Source organism: Spermophilus citellus (assembly GCF_964194105.1).
Source record: "Spermophilus citellus genome assembly, chromosome: 5".
Classification (NCBI taxonomy): Eukaryota; Metazoa; Chordata; class Mammalia; order Rodentia; family Sciuridae; genus Spermophilus; species Spermophilus citellus.
The window spans coordinates 165,272,102-165,291,267 of record NC_138186.1 but is presented as its reverse complement, the minus strand read 5'-3'; the positions used below and the strand labels follow the sequence as shown (position 1 = coordinate 165,291,267).

Below are 19,166 nucleotides of genomic sequence, written 5' to 3'. Positions count from 1 at the left end.
GGGATTAGGTGATGGGCATTAATGGGCTGGTCTCTGAAGAGAAGAAAACAGCTGCCTCCAGTCAAGCTTGAGATGGCGCAGAAAGACCACAAAAATTACTCTTGCCACAAGAAGAAGAGAAATTTCTGGTACACACAGATACTGTTACAGGATGGAGTATTTTTAGAGTATTTTAGTATTTTTAGTATTTTATCTCCATCACTGATCTCCACAGTTCAAGAAACATCCCCAAATGCCTAGTATTAAGATCTGATATTTAAAGTGCAGAGTAACATACCACACTAAAGCCAAAAATTACACTCCAGGCCACCAAAGAGTCAGAGTAATCAAGTAATCAAGTCACACCTACACACACAACCAATACTGAGTGTTCCCAAGAGTTGGAAAAGCAACAGTAAGTGCTTTCCTTACCAATGTGGACAAGGCCAATCCCTGATGTGGCTGTCCTAATATAAATAAACTTTCCCAATTAATCTATGGCTGATGTTGCTCTAGTCTTTGAATATATGCAGGAGGATAATTTCAGCCCAGGAGTTCAAGGCCAGCCTGGGCAACTCAGAAAGATCCCATCCCAAAGAAAGAAAAAAAAAAAAAAAAAAACACTTTGGAAGGCCTCCAGAGAAGGAAGTGCTGCTTTGTACTCACTGCTTCCCAACTGTTCCAAATTAACAAATAGAGTGCTGAAGGAAAGGATTTTATGGCAAAAAGACACTGACTTGGGACCTCTATACTGACTTACTGTTACCTCTATAAATTATGAGCTCAAGAAGAGAGAACAATTGGTTCCAGCCATTAATTAGGGTCATGTTTACTCTTCCATTGTCAACTAAGAACATGTTGCTTTTGTTGCTTCATAAGGAAGGTCTCCTTGGTTTATTACAATCATTACTTGTGCTCAGTAACAGATAATGTGCTCCAATTTGGAAAGTATGTGTGAAGTACACACTCCTACATCTCATAGCAGGGGCCCACCCTCACTCAATACTTTGACAGGGGCTGGGGATGTGGCTCAAGCGGTAGCACGCTCGCCTGGCACGCGTGCAGCCTGGGTTCGATCCTCAGCACCACATAAAACAAAGATGTTGTGTCCGCCAAAAAAAAAACCTAAAAAATAAATATTAAAATTCTCTCTCTCTCTCTCTTAAAAAAATACTTTCACAGAATAACACTTCTTTGGAAATCACAGGATCTTAAATAACTTTTTCTGTCCTCCATAACAGTTAATTTAACAGTTATTGCCTGTTAACTAGTATGAGCCCCCCCCCCCTTTTTGATATCAGGGATTGAACCCAGGGGTACTTTACCACTGAGCTACATCCCTTGCTCTCCACCCTTTTTGGAGGAAGGGGTACCAGGGATTTATCTCAGGGGCATTTGACCACTGAGCCACATCCCCAGCCCTACTTTCTATTTTATTTAGAGACAGGGTCTCACTGAGTTGCTTAGTGCCTCGCTGTTGCCGAGGCTGGCTTTGAACCCATGATCCTCCTGTTCTGACCTCCCAAATTGCAGGGATTACAGATGTGTGCCACTGAATTCAGCTAATATTATCCCAAACTTATCTTTTTGCTTACTACAGGAATTTTTATGATGCATTTTATTGAACCCCACCGTGACAGGTTTGGTTGCTGAATTAAAGTAAAAGTATTTGCCATTAACATTGTGTAAAGATCTAGCTGGTTTCAGAAGAATCCCTGGGGACACAGAGGTGCAGTGGGTTATGGCAGGCATGAGAAGAGTTACAGAAAATCCTGGCTGCCATGATAAGGCTGATGGGCTGGCCATGCTTGGTGCTCAACTGGCAGATCAGTGCCAGGAGGATTTGAGTTGGTGAGACGCAGATTGAGGTCTGACGACAAGGAATGGCCACTCTGAGGCTCAGCTCCTTCCCAGGCTCCCTCCCCTGGCCACTTCCCTCTATTGTCTACAGAACTGTCAAAAGTCACCAGGGTTTACACAGTATTAGTCTCCCTCTCCAGAAATTAGTACCCCTTGCCACAGGAGGAAGGTGGTTGGGACTAGGAGGGGAACAAAAACAAAAAAAATACAGCTGCAGCCAGGCATGGTGGTACATGCCTGTAATCCCAGTGGCTCAGGAGGCTGAGTTCAAAGATCCAGAGTTCAAAGCCAGCCTCAGCAACGGCAAGGTACTAAGCAACTCAGTGAGACCGTCTCTAGGCTCTAGGTGGGGCTGGGGATGTGGCTCAGTGGTCCAGTGTCCCTGAGTTCAATCCCTGGTATCCCCCCCCCCCAAAATACAGCTGCAAATGTCCTGGGGCTCTGGTAGCCTGTGGTTCCATAAAGTGAAAGAAGGGAAAGAAGTGTGCAAGCATTCCACAGCTCAGGGAACCAGGGATGGAGATTCATCTTCTAAAGAATCAGAACACGGGGCTGGGGATGTGGCTCAAGCAGTAGCGCGCTCGCCTGGCATGCGTGCGGCCCGGGTTCGATCCTCAGCACCACATACCAACAAAGATGTTGTGTCCGCAGAGAACTAAAAATAAATATTAAAAAAAATTCTCTCTCTCTCTCTCTCTCCTCTCTCACTCTCTCTTTAAAAAAAAAAAAAAAAAAAAAAAAGAATCAGAACACATTTTCCAACAGGAAATGTCAGGTTCTAATGCAGCCTAAAATTTAACCTGGGCTTACTCTCTTTCAACTTCATTGAGCTCTAGCCCTCAGGTAGCTTATATTCTAATGGGGAGAACAACAAAAAGAAAGAAATAATAAATAGTCTAAGAGGAAGCAAAGACTTTAACACATCTGAGAATATGGGAAAAGACTAGAAAATGGAAGGGGTCACTTAAGAAAGGCTTTGGGAGACCACAGAAAGGAGCTTACTTTATTCTGAGTGCACTGGCTAGTTTTAAGGATGGGCTGAAATGTTGCAGTTTTCCTCTCAGGCTCAGAACTGCTTCAGTGTGAAAGAGATCAGGAGGACAGTGAAAGCAGAAAGCACAGGCAGGAAGCTGTGAGAGCCAGTGCTGGCTAAACAAGATTCTTCCCAGACAGAGGACAGAGACATCAGCCTGGAGGTATGTTTTGGAGTTAGAATCAACAGAACATGGATGAACTAGATGTGGGAGAGGAAAAGGCCGGATCACCACTTTGTAAAATCTGAATAATCAAGTAACACAGCAGTGGTCACACTCAGGCTCTGCCAGGGTTATATGCACAGCCTCACCATTCACTGGCTGAAAGACAGAGTAAGTCACTGAATCTCTGTGCGCTTCAGTTTCCTGTGTTAGGGATTATAAATAATAGTATCTTCCTTGTAGATTTGCTGTGAGAATTTAATGCATGAGTATTCATAACATGTTTAAAACAGTGCCTGGTGCACACTAGGAGCTTCATAACCAATTATAACTATCATTACTATTATTACCATCAACCTCATGATTCTATCATTAGAACTAACTAGATAATTTTATGTTAATTCATGTAATACTTCTAAGGCAGTACCTGGCACACAACAAACTCTCAATATAATGCCATCTAGTGTTGTGAGTAATTCCCAGTTGGTGGTGGCAATGCCTGAGCAGAAGAATGGGATGGGTTGGGGAAGCTGCCATGACAGATTTAGAGAGCCCTGGAATAGGTTCCACTTGGCAATTCTAAGTTAGCAATGTCTAACTGACATTCAAGTGGCAGGGTCCATAAGTAGCTGGACACTTGAATCTGAACCTTCACAAGTTTGTGTTACAGACTAAGAATCATCAACATAAAGATGAGTTAGCCTCAAAAAAAAAAAAAAAAAAAAGGTAAGCTATCAAAATACATTCTACTGTCATGTATAACCAAAAATAACAAACAAAAAAATTAAATTAAAGTGGTAAGCTCAGCAAGGGAGAGGATGAAGATGCAGGAAAGGATCTAGCAATGAACCCAATGGAACCTCAACATCCCACATCAGGTAAAAGTGGAGGAACCAGCACATAAGTTTGAGAACAAAGAATCGAGAGGGAGGAGAAAACCAAGCAAGAGTGAAATCCTAACCCCTGCAGAGAGGCCAAGGCGGATGAAGACATCAGGTGTGGCTACCTGGAAGTTATCCATGATCTTGATGAGGCCATTTTAGCATCTTAATGTTCTTATTTCAACTAGACCCCTAGTTTTCATTTATAGCACTATCCATATAAAGAATATACATTCCAAGGGAGAGCTCACAGTTCAACTGAACCCACTCTGACCTTAAAGGAAAGAGACTCAGTCTCACGTTCCAGTGATGTCTTTGGTAAGTCCCTCAACAACTGGGGCCTCTGTTTTCTCCATAGGGAAGATGACAAAGTTGGACCAGATTCCCAAAGACATGAGTTTCACATGAGCCTAAGAATCATCAACATAAAGATGAGTTAGCCTCAAAAAAAAAAAAAAAAAAAAAAGGTAAGCTATCAAAATACATTCTACTGTCTTGTATAACCAAAATAACAAACAAAAAAATTAAAGCGGTAGCTTTAAACACAATCCTATATGTGTTTTTTCTGCCCTCCCTTATCAATGAGTCATGACACCACTTGAGAAAGTGGGATCAGCCTATGAGCCTATAAATCCAATAATCAAAGTTCAAGCTTTCTGACAATATTTTTAACCTGTACTGATTGTTTTCTCGGCCTTTTGGTTAAAAACGAGGATAAAATACATAATGAGAACTATGCATCCACTACGGTCATGTTACATAAACTAAATCCTCACATTTGTTTTAGGTGAAACTCTAAACTTGGAAAGCAAGCAGTGGTTGAGCAGGGAGAATCTGACTGACTGACTTAAAGTTCCAGCTACACTATTTCCTACTTCCTGCCTTAGGAACACATCAGGACTGGGATTTTGGGATTGCACAGGGTTCCCCTAGGATCCTCTTCTCCATCTCTATCCTCTCCCTCACTGAGTTCATCACTAAGCATATAAATACATATTGAACCATATGAGCTATTAATACCATTATCCTGTATTGAAAAAAAAGTTCCTAGCTATTAAATCAGATCATAGTCATGAGGGTGGATAGGAAGAAAGAAGATAATAAAAAAGAACCTGACGGTGAAAATGTTGGAGCCCACTAGTAACTCAGACTCACAAATTCTACTTCTTGGTTCCTGAAATTCAGCTGCCACTGCACTAGCACCTTAAATTAAAATCTAGTCGGGGCTGGGACTGCGGCTCAGTGGTGAAGTGCTTGCCTTGCAGATGTGAGGCACTGGGTTCAATCCTCAGCACCACATAAATATAAACAAGTAAATAAAACAAAGGTATTGTGTCCATCTACAACTTAAAAAACTACAACAACAAAAATCTAGTGACAAGACTACCTCCCTTACTGTGATATTGCTGCACCCTGGGAGCAGGGTTAACTACAGACTCAGTGACAGCATATGATCAGCAAGTATGTAATTAATCCTTTGGTAATTTACCCCTTACTCCTAAATCCACTGCTAAATTTTTAATTTAGAAAAGAAAGTTACTAAAAATTTTTCTGCACATTCTTTCAAAGCCTCCAGCACACAGATGCCCCCAATAAATCCTTTTCACCACTGACCCTGCCCCACCACGTCCTTTTTGCACATCTCGACTCAACCAAAGCAGATCCTCCAGATTTCCAAATGCATAAGCTTTCCTCAGCACAGATTCATTCTTAGTGCTTCCTAATTTTATTTTGTTTTGTTTTTAGATGGGTGTCACTCTGTTACCCAGGCTGACCCCAAATGCCCGGGCTCAAGCAATCCTCCCACCTCAGCCTCCCAAGTAGCTGGAACTACAGGTACATGCCACTGTATCTAATGCTAACATTAAAATCCAACTTCATACAAAAAATAATAACCTCTGAGACAAATCCTATATGTGTTTTTTCTGCCCTCCCTCATCAATGAGTCATGACACCACTTGAGAAAGCGGGATCAAAATAGCTACCTATCTGACAAGATTATTAAACGTTTTCCTGACTGTCACATGATAAGCAACAATTGATGATGAAATTTAGCAGGACAGAAAACTACTTATATTAAATAAACTAATTTGAGTATACATTTACATTAGGCTGCTATATAAACTCTGAGACAAAGCAAGGAATCCCTGAAAGTTGCTACATTTAAGCACAATGAAGTCTGCAGCAGATCACTGCTAACCCAAGAACAATTTCATCAGTGAAGGATCCAGAACTTCAGGAAGAAATATTGAAAGCTTAAGGAAGGCTTTAAAAAGACAAATATCAAATCAATAGATGATGTGTATTAATTTTAGCTGCAAGAATCCAAAGTGAAGTGTGGAAAGCACCCCAAGGACACTCAAACAAGAAGTGTTCCCATCATAGGCCCAGGCACCAGCTGGGCACTAGCAATGCAGTTTATGGAAGTGCAGTCCCTGGACCTGAAGGGCATCCAGCAACTAGAAGAAGCCGGGCAAAACAGATAAACTTCAAAACAAAAGACAAATGCTGTAACCATGGCCAAAAAAATATCAGGGGCTGAGCTAAGAAAATCTTGGTGACATGTCTGACCTTGGCAGAATAAAACCAATGTAGGGTCTGAGGAAAATGGCACAAGAACAAACCAAAGACAAGAGCAAAGCAAAGAGAGAAAACAACTTTCGAGAATGTAGTGACAAAAACTATACTGGCAAGAATATCCTAATTAGAAAGAATTTACCATAATCTAAGAGAAAGTTAAACAAGTGTTCTTAAAATATGTATAGACCGAAGGTTCAGATCTGGGACATATTTCAAGGGAGTAAAAATCAAATTATATTGCCCAGGTAAAGAAAAAGCATTAATGCTATGAATTAGAATTAACCCATTTAATAGATAAAAATGCTTTATATTTGATACTTGTTATTTAACTTTACAAATAATTTGTTTTTTCAAAACAATCAGACATTTTGCTTTGCTTTTTTTCCCACATCTAGGTCTATAAGCAATAGAATGGGCTTAAAGAACAAACATAGGAAGAAAAAAGACGGTCTGAAGATGTGGCTCAGTGACAGAGTACTCACCTAGTATGTATGTTTAATGCCCATCACCACAAAAATAAATAAATATCAGGTAAAGACCGGAACAGAAACATCAGAACAGAAGTGGCGACTAGTACAACTTGGAATATTTTAGGCCTTACTGGTTGAGCATCCCTAATCTGAAAATCCAAAATTCCTGTTTTCAGATTAGGGATGCTCAGCCAGTAGAGCTCTGCACCACAGAGCTGGACAGCTGCCTGGTCCTCACACTGCCTGACCGGACCTTTCTGTGCTTCTTCATTCCCTAAAAGTGCAAATATTGGGAAGATTAAATAAACATATGCAAAGTACTTAATTAACTGCCTGTCAAATAGTAAGACTGTTCAACGTATGTTAGATATCTGGGTGCCACACCTGTAATTCCAGCTGCTCAGGAGGCTGAGGCAGGAGAATCACAAGTTCAAAGCCAGCCTCAGCAATTTAGCAAGGACCTAAGCCAATCAGCAAAACCCTATCTCTAAATAAAATATAAAAAAGGGCTGGGGATGTGGCTCAGTGGTTAAGCACCCCTGGGTTCAATCCCTGGTATCAAAAAAATAAATATTGGGGGGCTGGGGTTGTGGCTCAGTGGTAGAGAGTTTGCCTTACAGGTATGAGGCATTGGGTTTGATTCTCAGCACCATATATAAATCAATAAATAAAATAAAGGTCTATTGACAACTAAAAAAAAAGTGTTGGATGTTGTATTATAATTTTCCTTTTTTCAGATACAATACCTTTATTTAATTTATTTATTTATTATCACGTGGTGCTGAGAATCGAACCCAGTGCCTCACATGTGCTAGACAAGCACTCTATCACTGAGCCACAATCCCAACCCCTTACAATTTTATTTATATTAAAAGGATATGGAACAAAACTATCATTCACACTCTTGATTCCATTTGAAAATTAGGGATTAAGAATAATGGGGATGGGACTGGGGTTGCGGCTCAGTGGTAGAGCACCTGCCTCACACATGTAAGGCACTGGGTTCGATTATCAGCACTACATAAAAATAAATAAACAAAATAAAGATATTTTTTAAAAAGCAAAAATTATCTCTGATTAAAACTAATTTATCAAAATACAAAGTTCAGGGCTGGGGTTGTTGCTCAGTGGTAGAGCATTTGCCTCACACGTGTGAGGCCCTGGGTTTGATCCTCAGCACCACATGAAAATAAAGAAAAGAAAACAAAGATATTGTATCCATCTACAACTAAAAAAAAAAATTTAAAAAAATACAAAGCGTAGTGCTGAATGGCCTTAGTATGTTAGTGAACCATGGAGGGAGAAGAAAGGCTAAGAAAGAACTAAGGATTTCTATACTATTAAGGGCCCACCAAGCATCTAACACAAGTCACAACCTCCCATTGAGACAAGTAAAATCCCCATTTTACAAGTGCTTAAACCAAGGCTCAAAGAACTTAAATAAGCTTCTCAAAACTTACCAGACTAGCCAGGATGATGGCACACACCTGAAAATTCCAACACCTTAGGAGGCTGAGGCAGGACGATCTCAAGTTCAAGGCTAGCCTCAACAACTTAAGAGAATCCCTAAACAACACTCCCCTCCCCAAAAAGGCTATAAGTGACAGAACTAAGATTTGATCTCTCATTCCAAGACCACTGATACTTTATCCACCAAGCTATGTTGTCAAGAATAACAAGAGTGGGGCTGGGGCTGTAGCTCAATAGTAGAGTGCTTGCCTCGTCCATGTGAGGCACTGGGTTCGATCCTCAGCACCACATAAAAATAAAGATATTTTTTCCATCTACAACTAAAAAAATATTTTAAAAAAATATTTGTAACAAGAGTGATAGGCACAGTGGCGCAAACCTGTAATAATCTCAGCGGCTCAGGAGGCTGAGACAGGAGGATCGCAAGTTCAAAGCCAGCCTCAGCAAAAAGTGAAGATGCTACTAAGCAACTCACTGAGAGACTCTGTCTCTAAATAAAATACAAAATAGGGCTGGCGATGTGGCTCAGTGGTTGAGTACCCCTGGGTTCAATCTCCAGTACCTCCTCCCCCCGCAAAAAAATGGTTAACAAGAGTAATTTCCACTCCACACTCCATTGCTCTGGAATAGGGAGGGAAAGTTGTATAATTATTTGATAAGAACAAAACAATATAGGAATGAAGGCCAACTCTGACTATTCTCAGACTCCAGAATTTCTAAGAAAATAACAAATAACTAAACTTAGATTTAATTTTAAATGATAGAGCCACAGATTTGGAAGCACCTTTGCAATACTCCAGTCATTCAGCAAGGTGACAAGCACTCTATAATTCTAGTCCTGGAGAAGGCAGTTTGGCAATATGCAGAAAGTGACTAAAACCAACAGTGCTCATAGCTAAAAGGAGGACTGAGCCAAAGATGCTCACATTCTAGAAATTCCAGTCAGTAGATTATGACAGAAAAAAAGTCATAAAAATTGAAAAAGTCAAAAATTACCCAAATTACCCTTATTTACAAGTGACATAATTTTCCATCTGGAAACTCCAAAAGGATTTAATGATATCAGAACAATTAAAGAGAGTTTAGTAAAATGGGAAAACATAATTACTATGGTGTAAATGTTGGTATCCCCTAAAATGTCTGAACCTAACATGCAACGACACAGTATAAGAGGTGAGGCCTTTGGGGATTAGTGAATGGGATCAATGCCCCTTTATGAAAGAGGCAGTGAGCTCCCTGCCCACTTCTGCTATGTGAGGAAACAGCAAGAAGGTGCCATCTCTGAAGCAGAAAGAAAGCCCTCATCAGACACTATTCTAGAAGTCACCAGACTCCATTAGCAATAACTTTCTATTATTTATAAACTATCTACTCTAAGATACTTTGTTATAGCAGTGAAATGAATTAAGTAATACACAAGAATAAATTCAAGATAATAAATGAGCCCAAGTGTTTACTTGGTCCCTCTCCCGAATACCTATAAAAATGATCAAATATCAAAGTTAATGAAATCAGAACAATTTAAAAAAGAGCTGCAGAAAATAGATAAGTACCATTGATGGGTCCTTCTAAAAGACAGGGAACAGGGACTGAGGTTGTGGCTCAGTGGTACAGCGCTTGCCTAGCACGTGTGAGGCCCTGGTTTGATCCTCAGCAACATATAAAAATAAATAAAATAAAAATATTTAGGAAAAAAAAAGACATGGAACAGATGGGAATATAGTGATAGAAAAGTACCAAACAGCCCTAAAGCAGTCAGATAAGCAACTGCACTACCCTCAGCCACAGGGCTCTGGCAAAGGCTGGTGCAGGACCAGTGAGGAACTAGAAGCTTGATACACTGGTAAAGGAGCGAGAGAGGAAAGGGGCAACACTCCAGTCAACGCCACACACCTGGGGACTGTGCAGACTGCCTCAGCAGAGCAGTGAAATCCCCTAACAATCTGCAAGACGCACCATGAGATGGCCACTAGCTGCACACAACGGCCTGAGAGCACACAGAGGCAGAAGGGAAGAGACCAGAAAACCAAATGAAGATCTTGTTATGGCCTATCCTGCCTCAGCCTAATGACATCTGAAAGAGACAAGAGTCTGGCTTTGATTATTCTATATAAGCCCATGCTGACTTCTCCTATTTTTTTAATTATTTTTAGTTGTAGATGGACTCAATACCTTTATTTTGTTTATTTGTTTTTATTTTTTTAATGGGGTGCTGGGGATCAAACCCAGTGCCTCATGTGTGCTAGGCAAGTGCTCTACCACTGAGCCACAACTCCAGCCCACTTGGGTTTTTTTGTTGTTGTTTTTTGTCAATACCTTTATTTTGTTTATTTGTTTTTATTTTTTTAATGGGGTGCTGGGGATCAAACCCAGTGCCTCATGTGTGCTAGGCAAGTGCTCTACCACTGAGCCACAACTCCAGCCCACTTGGGTTTTTTTGTTGTTGTTTGAGACAGGGTCTCACTATGTCACCCAGGCTGGCCTCAAACTCATAATCCTCCTGCCTTAGCCTCCTGAGTAGCTGGGATTACAGGTGTGCCCCACCACACCCTGCCTAGATATAAGATCTTGGAAGGCAGGAATTCTTCTAAGTATATTATAATATATTTATTGGATGGACTATCTTCAAAAGCATACTATATTCAAAAAGTATAATTACCCAAGTGTACATCAACAGATGAATGAGTAAACAAAATTTGGCATATACATGCAATGGAATATCATTCAGCCTTGAAAAGGAAGGTCATTCTGACACATGGTACAATAAAGATGAACCTTGAGGGGCTGGGGCTGTGGCTCAGAGGTAGGCGCTCACCTAGTATGTGTGAGGCACTGGGTTTGACCCTCAGCACCACATAAAAATAAATAAATAAAGGTATTAAAAAAATCATATCAATCTTAAAAAAAAAAAAGCTAGCATGAGTAACCAGAGTAGTCAGATTCACACAGTCCAAAGCAGAATGGTGGCTGTCAAGGGAAGGGGTAAGGGATAATAAGAAGCTGTTTAATGGATAGAGTTTCAGTTTGGGAAGATGAAAATCATCCTTGAGATGAAGGGCGGTAATGTGAACTCAAAACATTGTGAATATACTTAATAGCACTGAAGTATATACTTAAAATGTTTAAAATGGTAAACTGTTTTAATTTATTTTTTAGTTGTAGCTGGACACAATACTTTTATTTTATTTATTTATTTTTATGTGGTGCTGAGGATCAAACCAGGGCCAGTGCTCTACCACTAAGCCACGCCTCCCAGCCCCTAAAATTGTGAACTTTATATACATTTTACCATGATAAAAAGTTAGATGTAGAATTATGAAAACCATATAAGATATAAAAAGTGCTTATGCTTTGTTAAATTTTAAAAACATATGAAAGTATTTATAATCTTAATCTTATGAAAAGAAATGTATATGAGAAACCAGGAACAGTACTGCACTTCTGTAATTACAGTAACTTGGGAGGCCTGGATAGGAGGATTACAAGTTTGAGGTCAGCCTTGACATCTTAGTGGGGTCCATTTCAAAAAAAAAAAAAATACAAAGGGCTAGGGATATAGCTCAGTGGTAAAGCACCCATGGGTTCAATCCCTAGTACCCCCCTCCCAAAAAAATGTATATAAGAAAATTAAATGGTGTGTCTAAGAGTTATGGTGAAGAAAGGTAATTTTTTCCCCCATTTTATAAATGTACCATGGAATCAGCACGTAGCTCAGTAGTGGAGCATCTGCCTAGCAAGCACCAGGCCCTGAGTGCCATTCCTAGTACCAGCAAAAAAAAAGAAAGGTGCACTGCAACATTTTATTAATTTTCATGTTTAAACTCATAATGATTGCAAAAATGACACAATTAAGTATAATATTTTTAAAATGGGGGCGACCCAAAGCTGTGGTGCCTATAACCACAAAGCTAACATGCCTTCTAAATGCAGACATGTCATGTGTTCAATATTAATTTGATCTTTCTGTGTTGTCATAAGCCACAGGAGATCAGTCCCCTCACACACCTTCTCTACTTTTACATTATTTGTCATGTTGAAGGCACCAAGCCTCCCCGGTCCTGGGAGCTCCCGTCTCCCCATCTGTGAAGACAGAAGTATGGTTCAAGGCATTTACCTCAGAGAGAACACTGAGGGACACCCCAAAGGGCCCACGGAGGAAAGGGCTTCCCACAGCCTCCACACAGTGCTCCCAATTCTCGTTCAACGGCAAGGCTCTGTCAACACTATTTTAGAATACATCTTGGTTTTTAAATCCTTTAAAGCAGTAATGAATGTTCCCTAAATCTTTGAAGGTAAGACATTTGAATGGAGTAAGGGACGTGTCAGAGCAGGCTCCAGGGGGTATTCATTCAGGTGCCAACCATCCTCTCCCCTCCCAACTCCAATAAGATAGCAACCACATGAGCTACATTTCTGGAGAGGGAGAATGGTTGAGTTTGAATTTTAAATACACTAACAAGTCAAGTGAGTAACAAACCATCCAATGACTGACATGCAACAATTGAGAAGATCACAAATCCCCCAAATCCCCAATGGCACTAATTCCTGGAATCATCAGACTAACCTTTCTTCACATTGAAGGGTGCTTCCGTGGTGACACAGGGCCGCACCATGGGTCAACTCACAGGAGCCGCTGGCTCTTGGCTATTTCTAGAAGGGGCTTCCATCAGAGCTGTGAGTCCTCTGGGAATATCCTAGCACCTCAAGCCATTTAAATTTCACTCCAGTTTGTCTTTTGCTAAAGAAGTAAAGTTCTATGAAGTTTTTTCTTTCTAATAGATTCATTCATGTTATACACCCAAGGCACTACCAAATTTAATGTCTATCCTTTTATTTAGTCAAAATTTCTGTTTTCTGGCTAATAACTCACTTTCTGAGAATCTTCACATCCATCACAGCATTAATAATACCCTTTCTCTTCCACAGCATTAAGACAGTCTTCAGCAGTTCAGGAGAGTTACTATTTATAAATTAAACAGGGGGTCACAAAAGCACTGTGAAGCCCACCTATATGGCAAGTGTCTAGTTCTTATGATGTGGCCCCACACCCTGGGCCCAGCTATAATTAGTTCTTCAGCCAAATTCCAAAGAACTGTCCATCAGGGCCTTCAGGCTGGTAGACAGTTCAAGTCCTGACTATTAAACCCAAGAATGCTCAATGCTGCATGTACTCACTGCTCAAAGGCTAAACAAAAGACCTTATGTCAACCTAAAAATATCTCTGACACAAACTAGCAGCAAGTTTCTGAAGCGCCACAAACAATTTATATTTAAACCATTGGGAGGCAGGGGTTCAACCTGGCATGTGAATCTCTCATACACAGAGATATCTTTTTTTACTCCTCTGCCCTTGACCTCCATATGATACATGGTATTATGATGATTACTGATAGGTAAACATTTTCAAAGATCATGCACACAAACACCAACAATATTCTACATGGATGTGACAACTACCTCTTCACAGACCAAACATCATAAGCTCAGAAAGAAGTGACTATTGAAGTGGCTAGTCAGAGACACCTGAAAATTTTAGTGGGAACAATGCTTGACCCAAACACTCATTTCAAAAGCAAAACAACTGCAAAAATTTTTAAATTGACCATCCCCAAAAAGCAAGGTAATTTTGCAGGCTCCATATGATAATGACCCAGGGAGAGGCTTCTCCTCCTCCACTCTTTCCCTTCTCGCCCCCTTCTGAATCTGTACATGCCTTCTGTGAAACCACCTTCCACCTTCCTCCCATCCTTCCTCAAACTCTTCTGTATTTTCACTGAAAAGGACAAGAGAAAGTAGGAAAGGGAAGGAGTTAAAAATTAATGCCCTGAGCTATGGCAAGGACTGGGACCTTGTCTGGCTTGTGCCCCATATGTCCCCAGCACACAGTTCAGTCCCAGCCAAGGAGTTACAGGTGGGCCTAAGGCCTGAGTTGGTGGACTGAGGGCTACTTACCTTGTGTATTTGCCTCTAGAAACTGATGTCTGATTCAGTATTCTCCTAGGGAGTGCTCAGGATACTCTAGGCTTGTTACTGGTAATTTTGAACCTGAGGAAGCAGGCAGTCCACAGTTAAGGTCTCCAGAATAGCTCCAAGGATCAAAAGGGATCATCAATGCTGTGCAAATGTACTAGGCTTGAAGAGAAGCATGTGGATGCCAACGGGGAAAATGGTGAGCGTCTGTAGCTGCCTTCCTGAACATGATGCCAGGGCATGAGAGCACTGGTGCTTCTGCCCTCTGGACGAAGGAGACCCCTCCCCACCAAGGCAGAGACTGCAGGCCCTCTACCCAACGACCACTCTCCCCTCATATACACCCACTGTACTTCAGTTTTATTTGGAGCAGCAAAACGTGCAGATGAAAAACTCTTTTCCCAGCCTCACCTGTAGTTAGGTGTGGCTGATGAATTGTAACTGGCCATCAAGCTGTCCCTTCCAGGAAGGATCTTTAAAAGACTGACTTTGTTAGGTCAGCCCTTCTCACCCTCTCTCCACTTCCTGCCTGGTCATGGAGTACCAGCAGCCATGTGCACCTTCAGGAACTCGGAAGCTAAAGATGCTGAAAGACAGAGGGAGCGTGGGACACTGGCAAGAAGCCACTCAATCGGCCCAAGGATGCCTGCTGCCAGATTTCCACATGAAAAGTAAACATTCATCTTGTAAAAGCCATTTATGGGAGTTTTCTATTATATGAAGCTGAACCTAATCCTCATTAACACCTTTATATTAAAGGAACTCTTATCAAATAACTCTCATTTTGATAATATTTATATTCAATAAATATCTGATGATGAGTAACTGGATCCTACCCCTGAGGCCCAAGACATTTATTTGGTTGTTAAGTCACCTTCAGTTTTAAAGCTCTTTAAAGGGTCCAACACTGTTCCCAACAACCCAAGTCTGTGGGGAACAGCCTATAATCTTAACTACCTCAAAACTTCAACACTACAGCCCAGTGACTAAGAAGACAAAGTTTACCTGCAGTGTTTGTCCTTCTTAACCTGTTGACCATATCCTCAGTCCAAAATACACTGTACAAAATGGTAGACATTAGCCACATAGCTATTTAAATTGAGTACAATTAAATAAAATATGAATGCTGTTTCTCAGTTGCACTACTTACAATTCAACTGCTCAACAGCTACACACCTCTAACACCTACCTTACAAGGCGACACAGAAACAACTTCTGGAGTGCACTGATCTAGAAATACACTTTCCCCTTGACTTCTATTATTGCCAGAGTCCTAGGTCAGGGTGGAACCGAACTTTAGGGAGTCCCAACAGACCAGATTTAGCAACTTGCCCTAAACAACAAATGGAAAAAGTAATGGTGAAAAACATAAAAGTAATTTATTTAGTATAGCCATACTGGGAAGAATGGGAGAACTAACATCCTCAATCTGGTCTTGGGAGGTACCAAAGTAAGCAACAGGTTTAAATAGGGAAAGGAATAAAAGTGATGGTGGAGAACAAGAAATATGCATAGTGGAGCAGTTTTTGCAAACTGTGGTCTGGTGGATCATTATCAGTGAAGAAAAGAAAGCTGCTGTTGCCTGAGGTTAGTTTTTCCTATGTAGGAATATTCATTGATTAGGCCTGTTGCTCCAGGTATTCAAGGTAACTTCAGGAAAAAAAATGACTCAGAAAAAAAGAACAAGTCAGAAAGGCAAGATGGAGTTAGAACTCCAAGGTTTAAGGCTATGATTAGAGACTTCTAGGCAGTGTGTCAGGGGCCTAGAATAAGTGACAATCTGATGATTATGGTGTCCCTACAAATCTTGAAAATACCTTAGTTACTCTTATCTGCGGGACTTTCAGTCTTGAAAGGGGAGGATGACAAGCTTTAACACATGTCTGTGGTCAGGTGTATGGTACACACCTATAATCCCAGTGGCTCAGGAGGCTAAGGCAGAAGGATCCCAAGTTCAAAGCAAGCCTCAGCAATTAGCCAGGCCCTAAACAAGTCATTGAGACCCAGTCTCTAGATAAAATATTTTAAAGGGGGCTGAAAATGTGGCTCAGTGGTTAAGCATCTCTGGGTTCAATCCCCTGGTACCAAAAATAAAAAATTAAACATGTCTAGATACAGAGTTGAGCAGGAATCTCACAGAAGCATAAGGCAAAAGGAAGACAAATACAAAATGAAGGTAGAGCTGCCAAGCTTCCTCCCTGCTTTTATTTACCCATCAGATATCTGCAGGCCCAAATGAAGAGTTGGTGCTTTTAGGAAAAAATGCCTCCAAGTGTCTGATACACTATGACAACTAGATCTCATTGTTTTCCAACTTCACTAGGCATTCTTCATGCCCTCACCCCTCCACACCGCCCAAAGGCTGATGTTTCTCAGAGCTCTATCCAAAACCCTCATCTCCTCATTCCACCTAGGGGGATGTCCTATGGCATCAACTATCATCCTGAAGCAGAAAGCTCAACCACTCATCACATCTAAATATTCTCTGAAATTTCTGGCAAGAACCAAGGTTTATCTAAATTATAACTGGTATAATAAAAATACATCTAATTTTTGTCTTGGTTCCTAACACAGAGGTTCTAAAACCATTGCTGCTTCCCAGGTGAAAGTGTCTTGATATCCCGATGTGCTCCTAGTAAACCACACCTGAATTTGTGCTAATAAAGTGAACAGGGTAGGCTCTTAGATAGTTTCAAGAGAGGGACAGGTCACCCAAGAGATAGCATGTGAGCCAGGTTTGGTGGTGAACACCTGTAATCCTAGCAACTTGGGAAACTAAGGCAAGAGGATTACTAGTTCAAGGACAGACTCAGCAATTTAGTAATACCTTGTCTCAAAAAAAAAAAAAAAAAAAAAAAAAAAAAGGACCAGGCGCAGTGGTGCATGCCTGCAATCTCAGCAGCTTGGAAGGCTGACACAGGAGAATTGCAGGTTCAAAGCCAGCCTCAGCAACAGTGAGGTGCTGAGCAACTCAGTAAGACCCTGTCTCTAAATAAAATACAAAATAGGGCTGGGGATGTGGCTCAGTGGTTGAGTTTCTCTGAGTTCAATCCCTGGTACCCAAAAAAAGGGGGGGAGGGGTTTGGGATGTAGTTCCCGTGTACAGTGCTGCACGGGTCAATCCCCACTACCACAAAAAAAAAAAAAAAAAAAAAACTTAGCATGTGTTTTACTCAGCCTTTTTCATCAAAGAACCAAAATACCTGACAAGAACAATTTTAGAGGAGAAAAAGTTTATTTGGTGGTCAGTTTCAGAGATCTCAGTTCAAGGTCTGCCAATTCTACTGCTCCAGACACAAAGTGAAGCAGAAAATCATGGCGGAAAGGTGTAGAAGAGGTGAGCACCTCAGAACATGGCAATCCGGAAGGACAGAGCTCTGCTCACCAGGGATAAAATATAAACCCCAAAGACAGACCCTCAGGTCCTACCTTCTCCAGCCACTCCCCACCTATCTACAGTTACCACCCAGTTAATCCATATCAATGGATCAATGCACTTATTAAACCTCTCATAGCCTAATTATTTCACCTCTAAACTTTCTTGCACTGTCTTACACTTGAGCTTTTGGGGGACACCTCATATCTAAACCATAGCAGCAGGTGATTAGTGTTGGAGCTTTCAACCCCACTCCTGACTTTAAGACTCCACACTTTAGACACTCAAGTTCAAAGAGCTTCCTGGTTTGAAACACATGGATGCATTGGGGCTCCATGGGGAAAAGGTATGGGAGCTCAGCATGCAGTAATCTCCCAGTCCTTGCTCTGGGTACTTGGCTGTTCCCAAGTTATATCCTTGATCATACAAGTGTGATTGTAAGTACAATGCTTTGAATCAATTATATGAGTTGTTCTTGCACACTGTCATACCTGACAAAGTGGTAGGGACCCCAAATTTATAGTCAGTTTGTCAGAAATACAGGTGGCCTCATGACTTGCAGCTGTCATCTGCCATGAGAACAGCACTGAGAAGACTGATCCTAAAACCTGTGGGTGTGACACTAAATCTGGGTGGGTAGAGAGAAGTGAGTGGAACTGCAGGAATCCAGCCAGTGTCAGAGAACTGATGTTAAAGCATTATGACTTCTTAGCTATCACTATTATTTATCAAGAAAGAGTGATCAAGGACTGGGGTTGTGGCTCAGTGATAAGAGCATTTGCCTCACACTTGGTTTGATTCTCAGCACCACATATAAATAAATGAATAAAATAAAGGTCCATCAACAACTAAAAAAATGTTTTTAAAAGAAAGAGTGATCAAAAATTCCCTCAATGGTGTTGGGTATACGGCTCAAAAGTAAAGCACTTGCTGGGCATATGCAAGCTCCTAGGTGCAATCACTAAATCATACTATACATTTTCCTGGGATTGTTATATAGAGGTTTTACAATTCACACAGGATATTCAATCCCAATTTAATTCTAACTCACACAGAGTTCTCAAATTCACAGACAGTATGTATCTATGTGTGTAACCAAACTACCAAAAGAGGAACAGCTGTTTTGCATAATCCTAGAGGTCAACAGAATGTGATGTGCCAATGAACCAGTGACAATTATAAGATATAATGATAACAAAAAAGGCAATCATGGACAAACCCTGATTTGAATGAATATGATATAGAGAAATTCAAATTTACAAAGTTAAATTAGATTTTAGGAAAGAGTTAACAAAAGGATTCCTTCTGATGGCAAATTCTTCCCGTGCACTTAAAGTGTAATTTCATTTAAAATATTTTATTATACCAGTTTTAAGGAATATAT

The 19,166-nt window shown here is 40.8% G+C and overlaps 1 protein-coding gene across 4 annotated transcripts in view; it reads right to left on the bottom strand.

Moving 5' to 3' along the window:
- The window catches only part of TULP4 (TUB like protein 4), a 215,071-nt gene that overhangs the window by 179,563 nt on the left and 16,342 nt on the right, over nt 1–19,166 (bottom strand). Inside the window, exon 2 of one of the 4 annotated variants that reach the window (XM_081295459.1) lies at nt 4,191–4,326. The exons of the other annotated variants lie outside the window; for them this stretch is intronic. The gene's annotated coding sequence lies outside the window, so the exon portion shown is untranslated. The remainder of the gene's footprint in view (nt 1–4,190; nt 4,327–19,166) is intronic. 4 annotated transcript variants of the gene reach the window in all.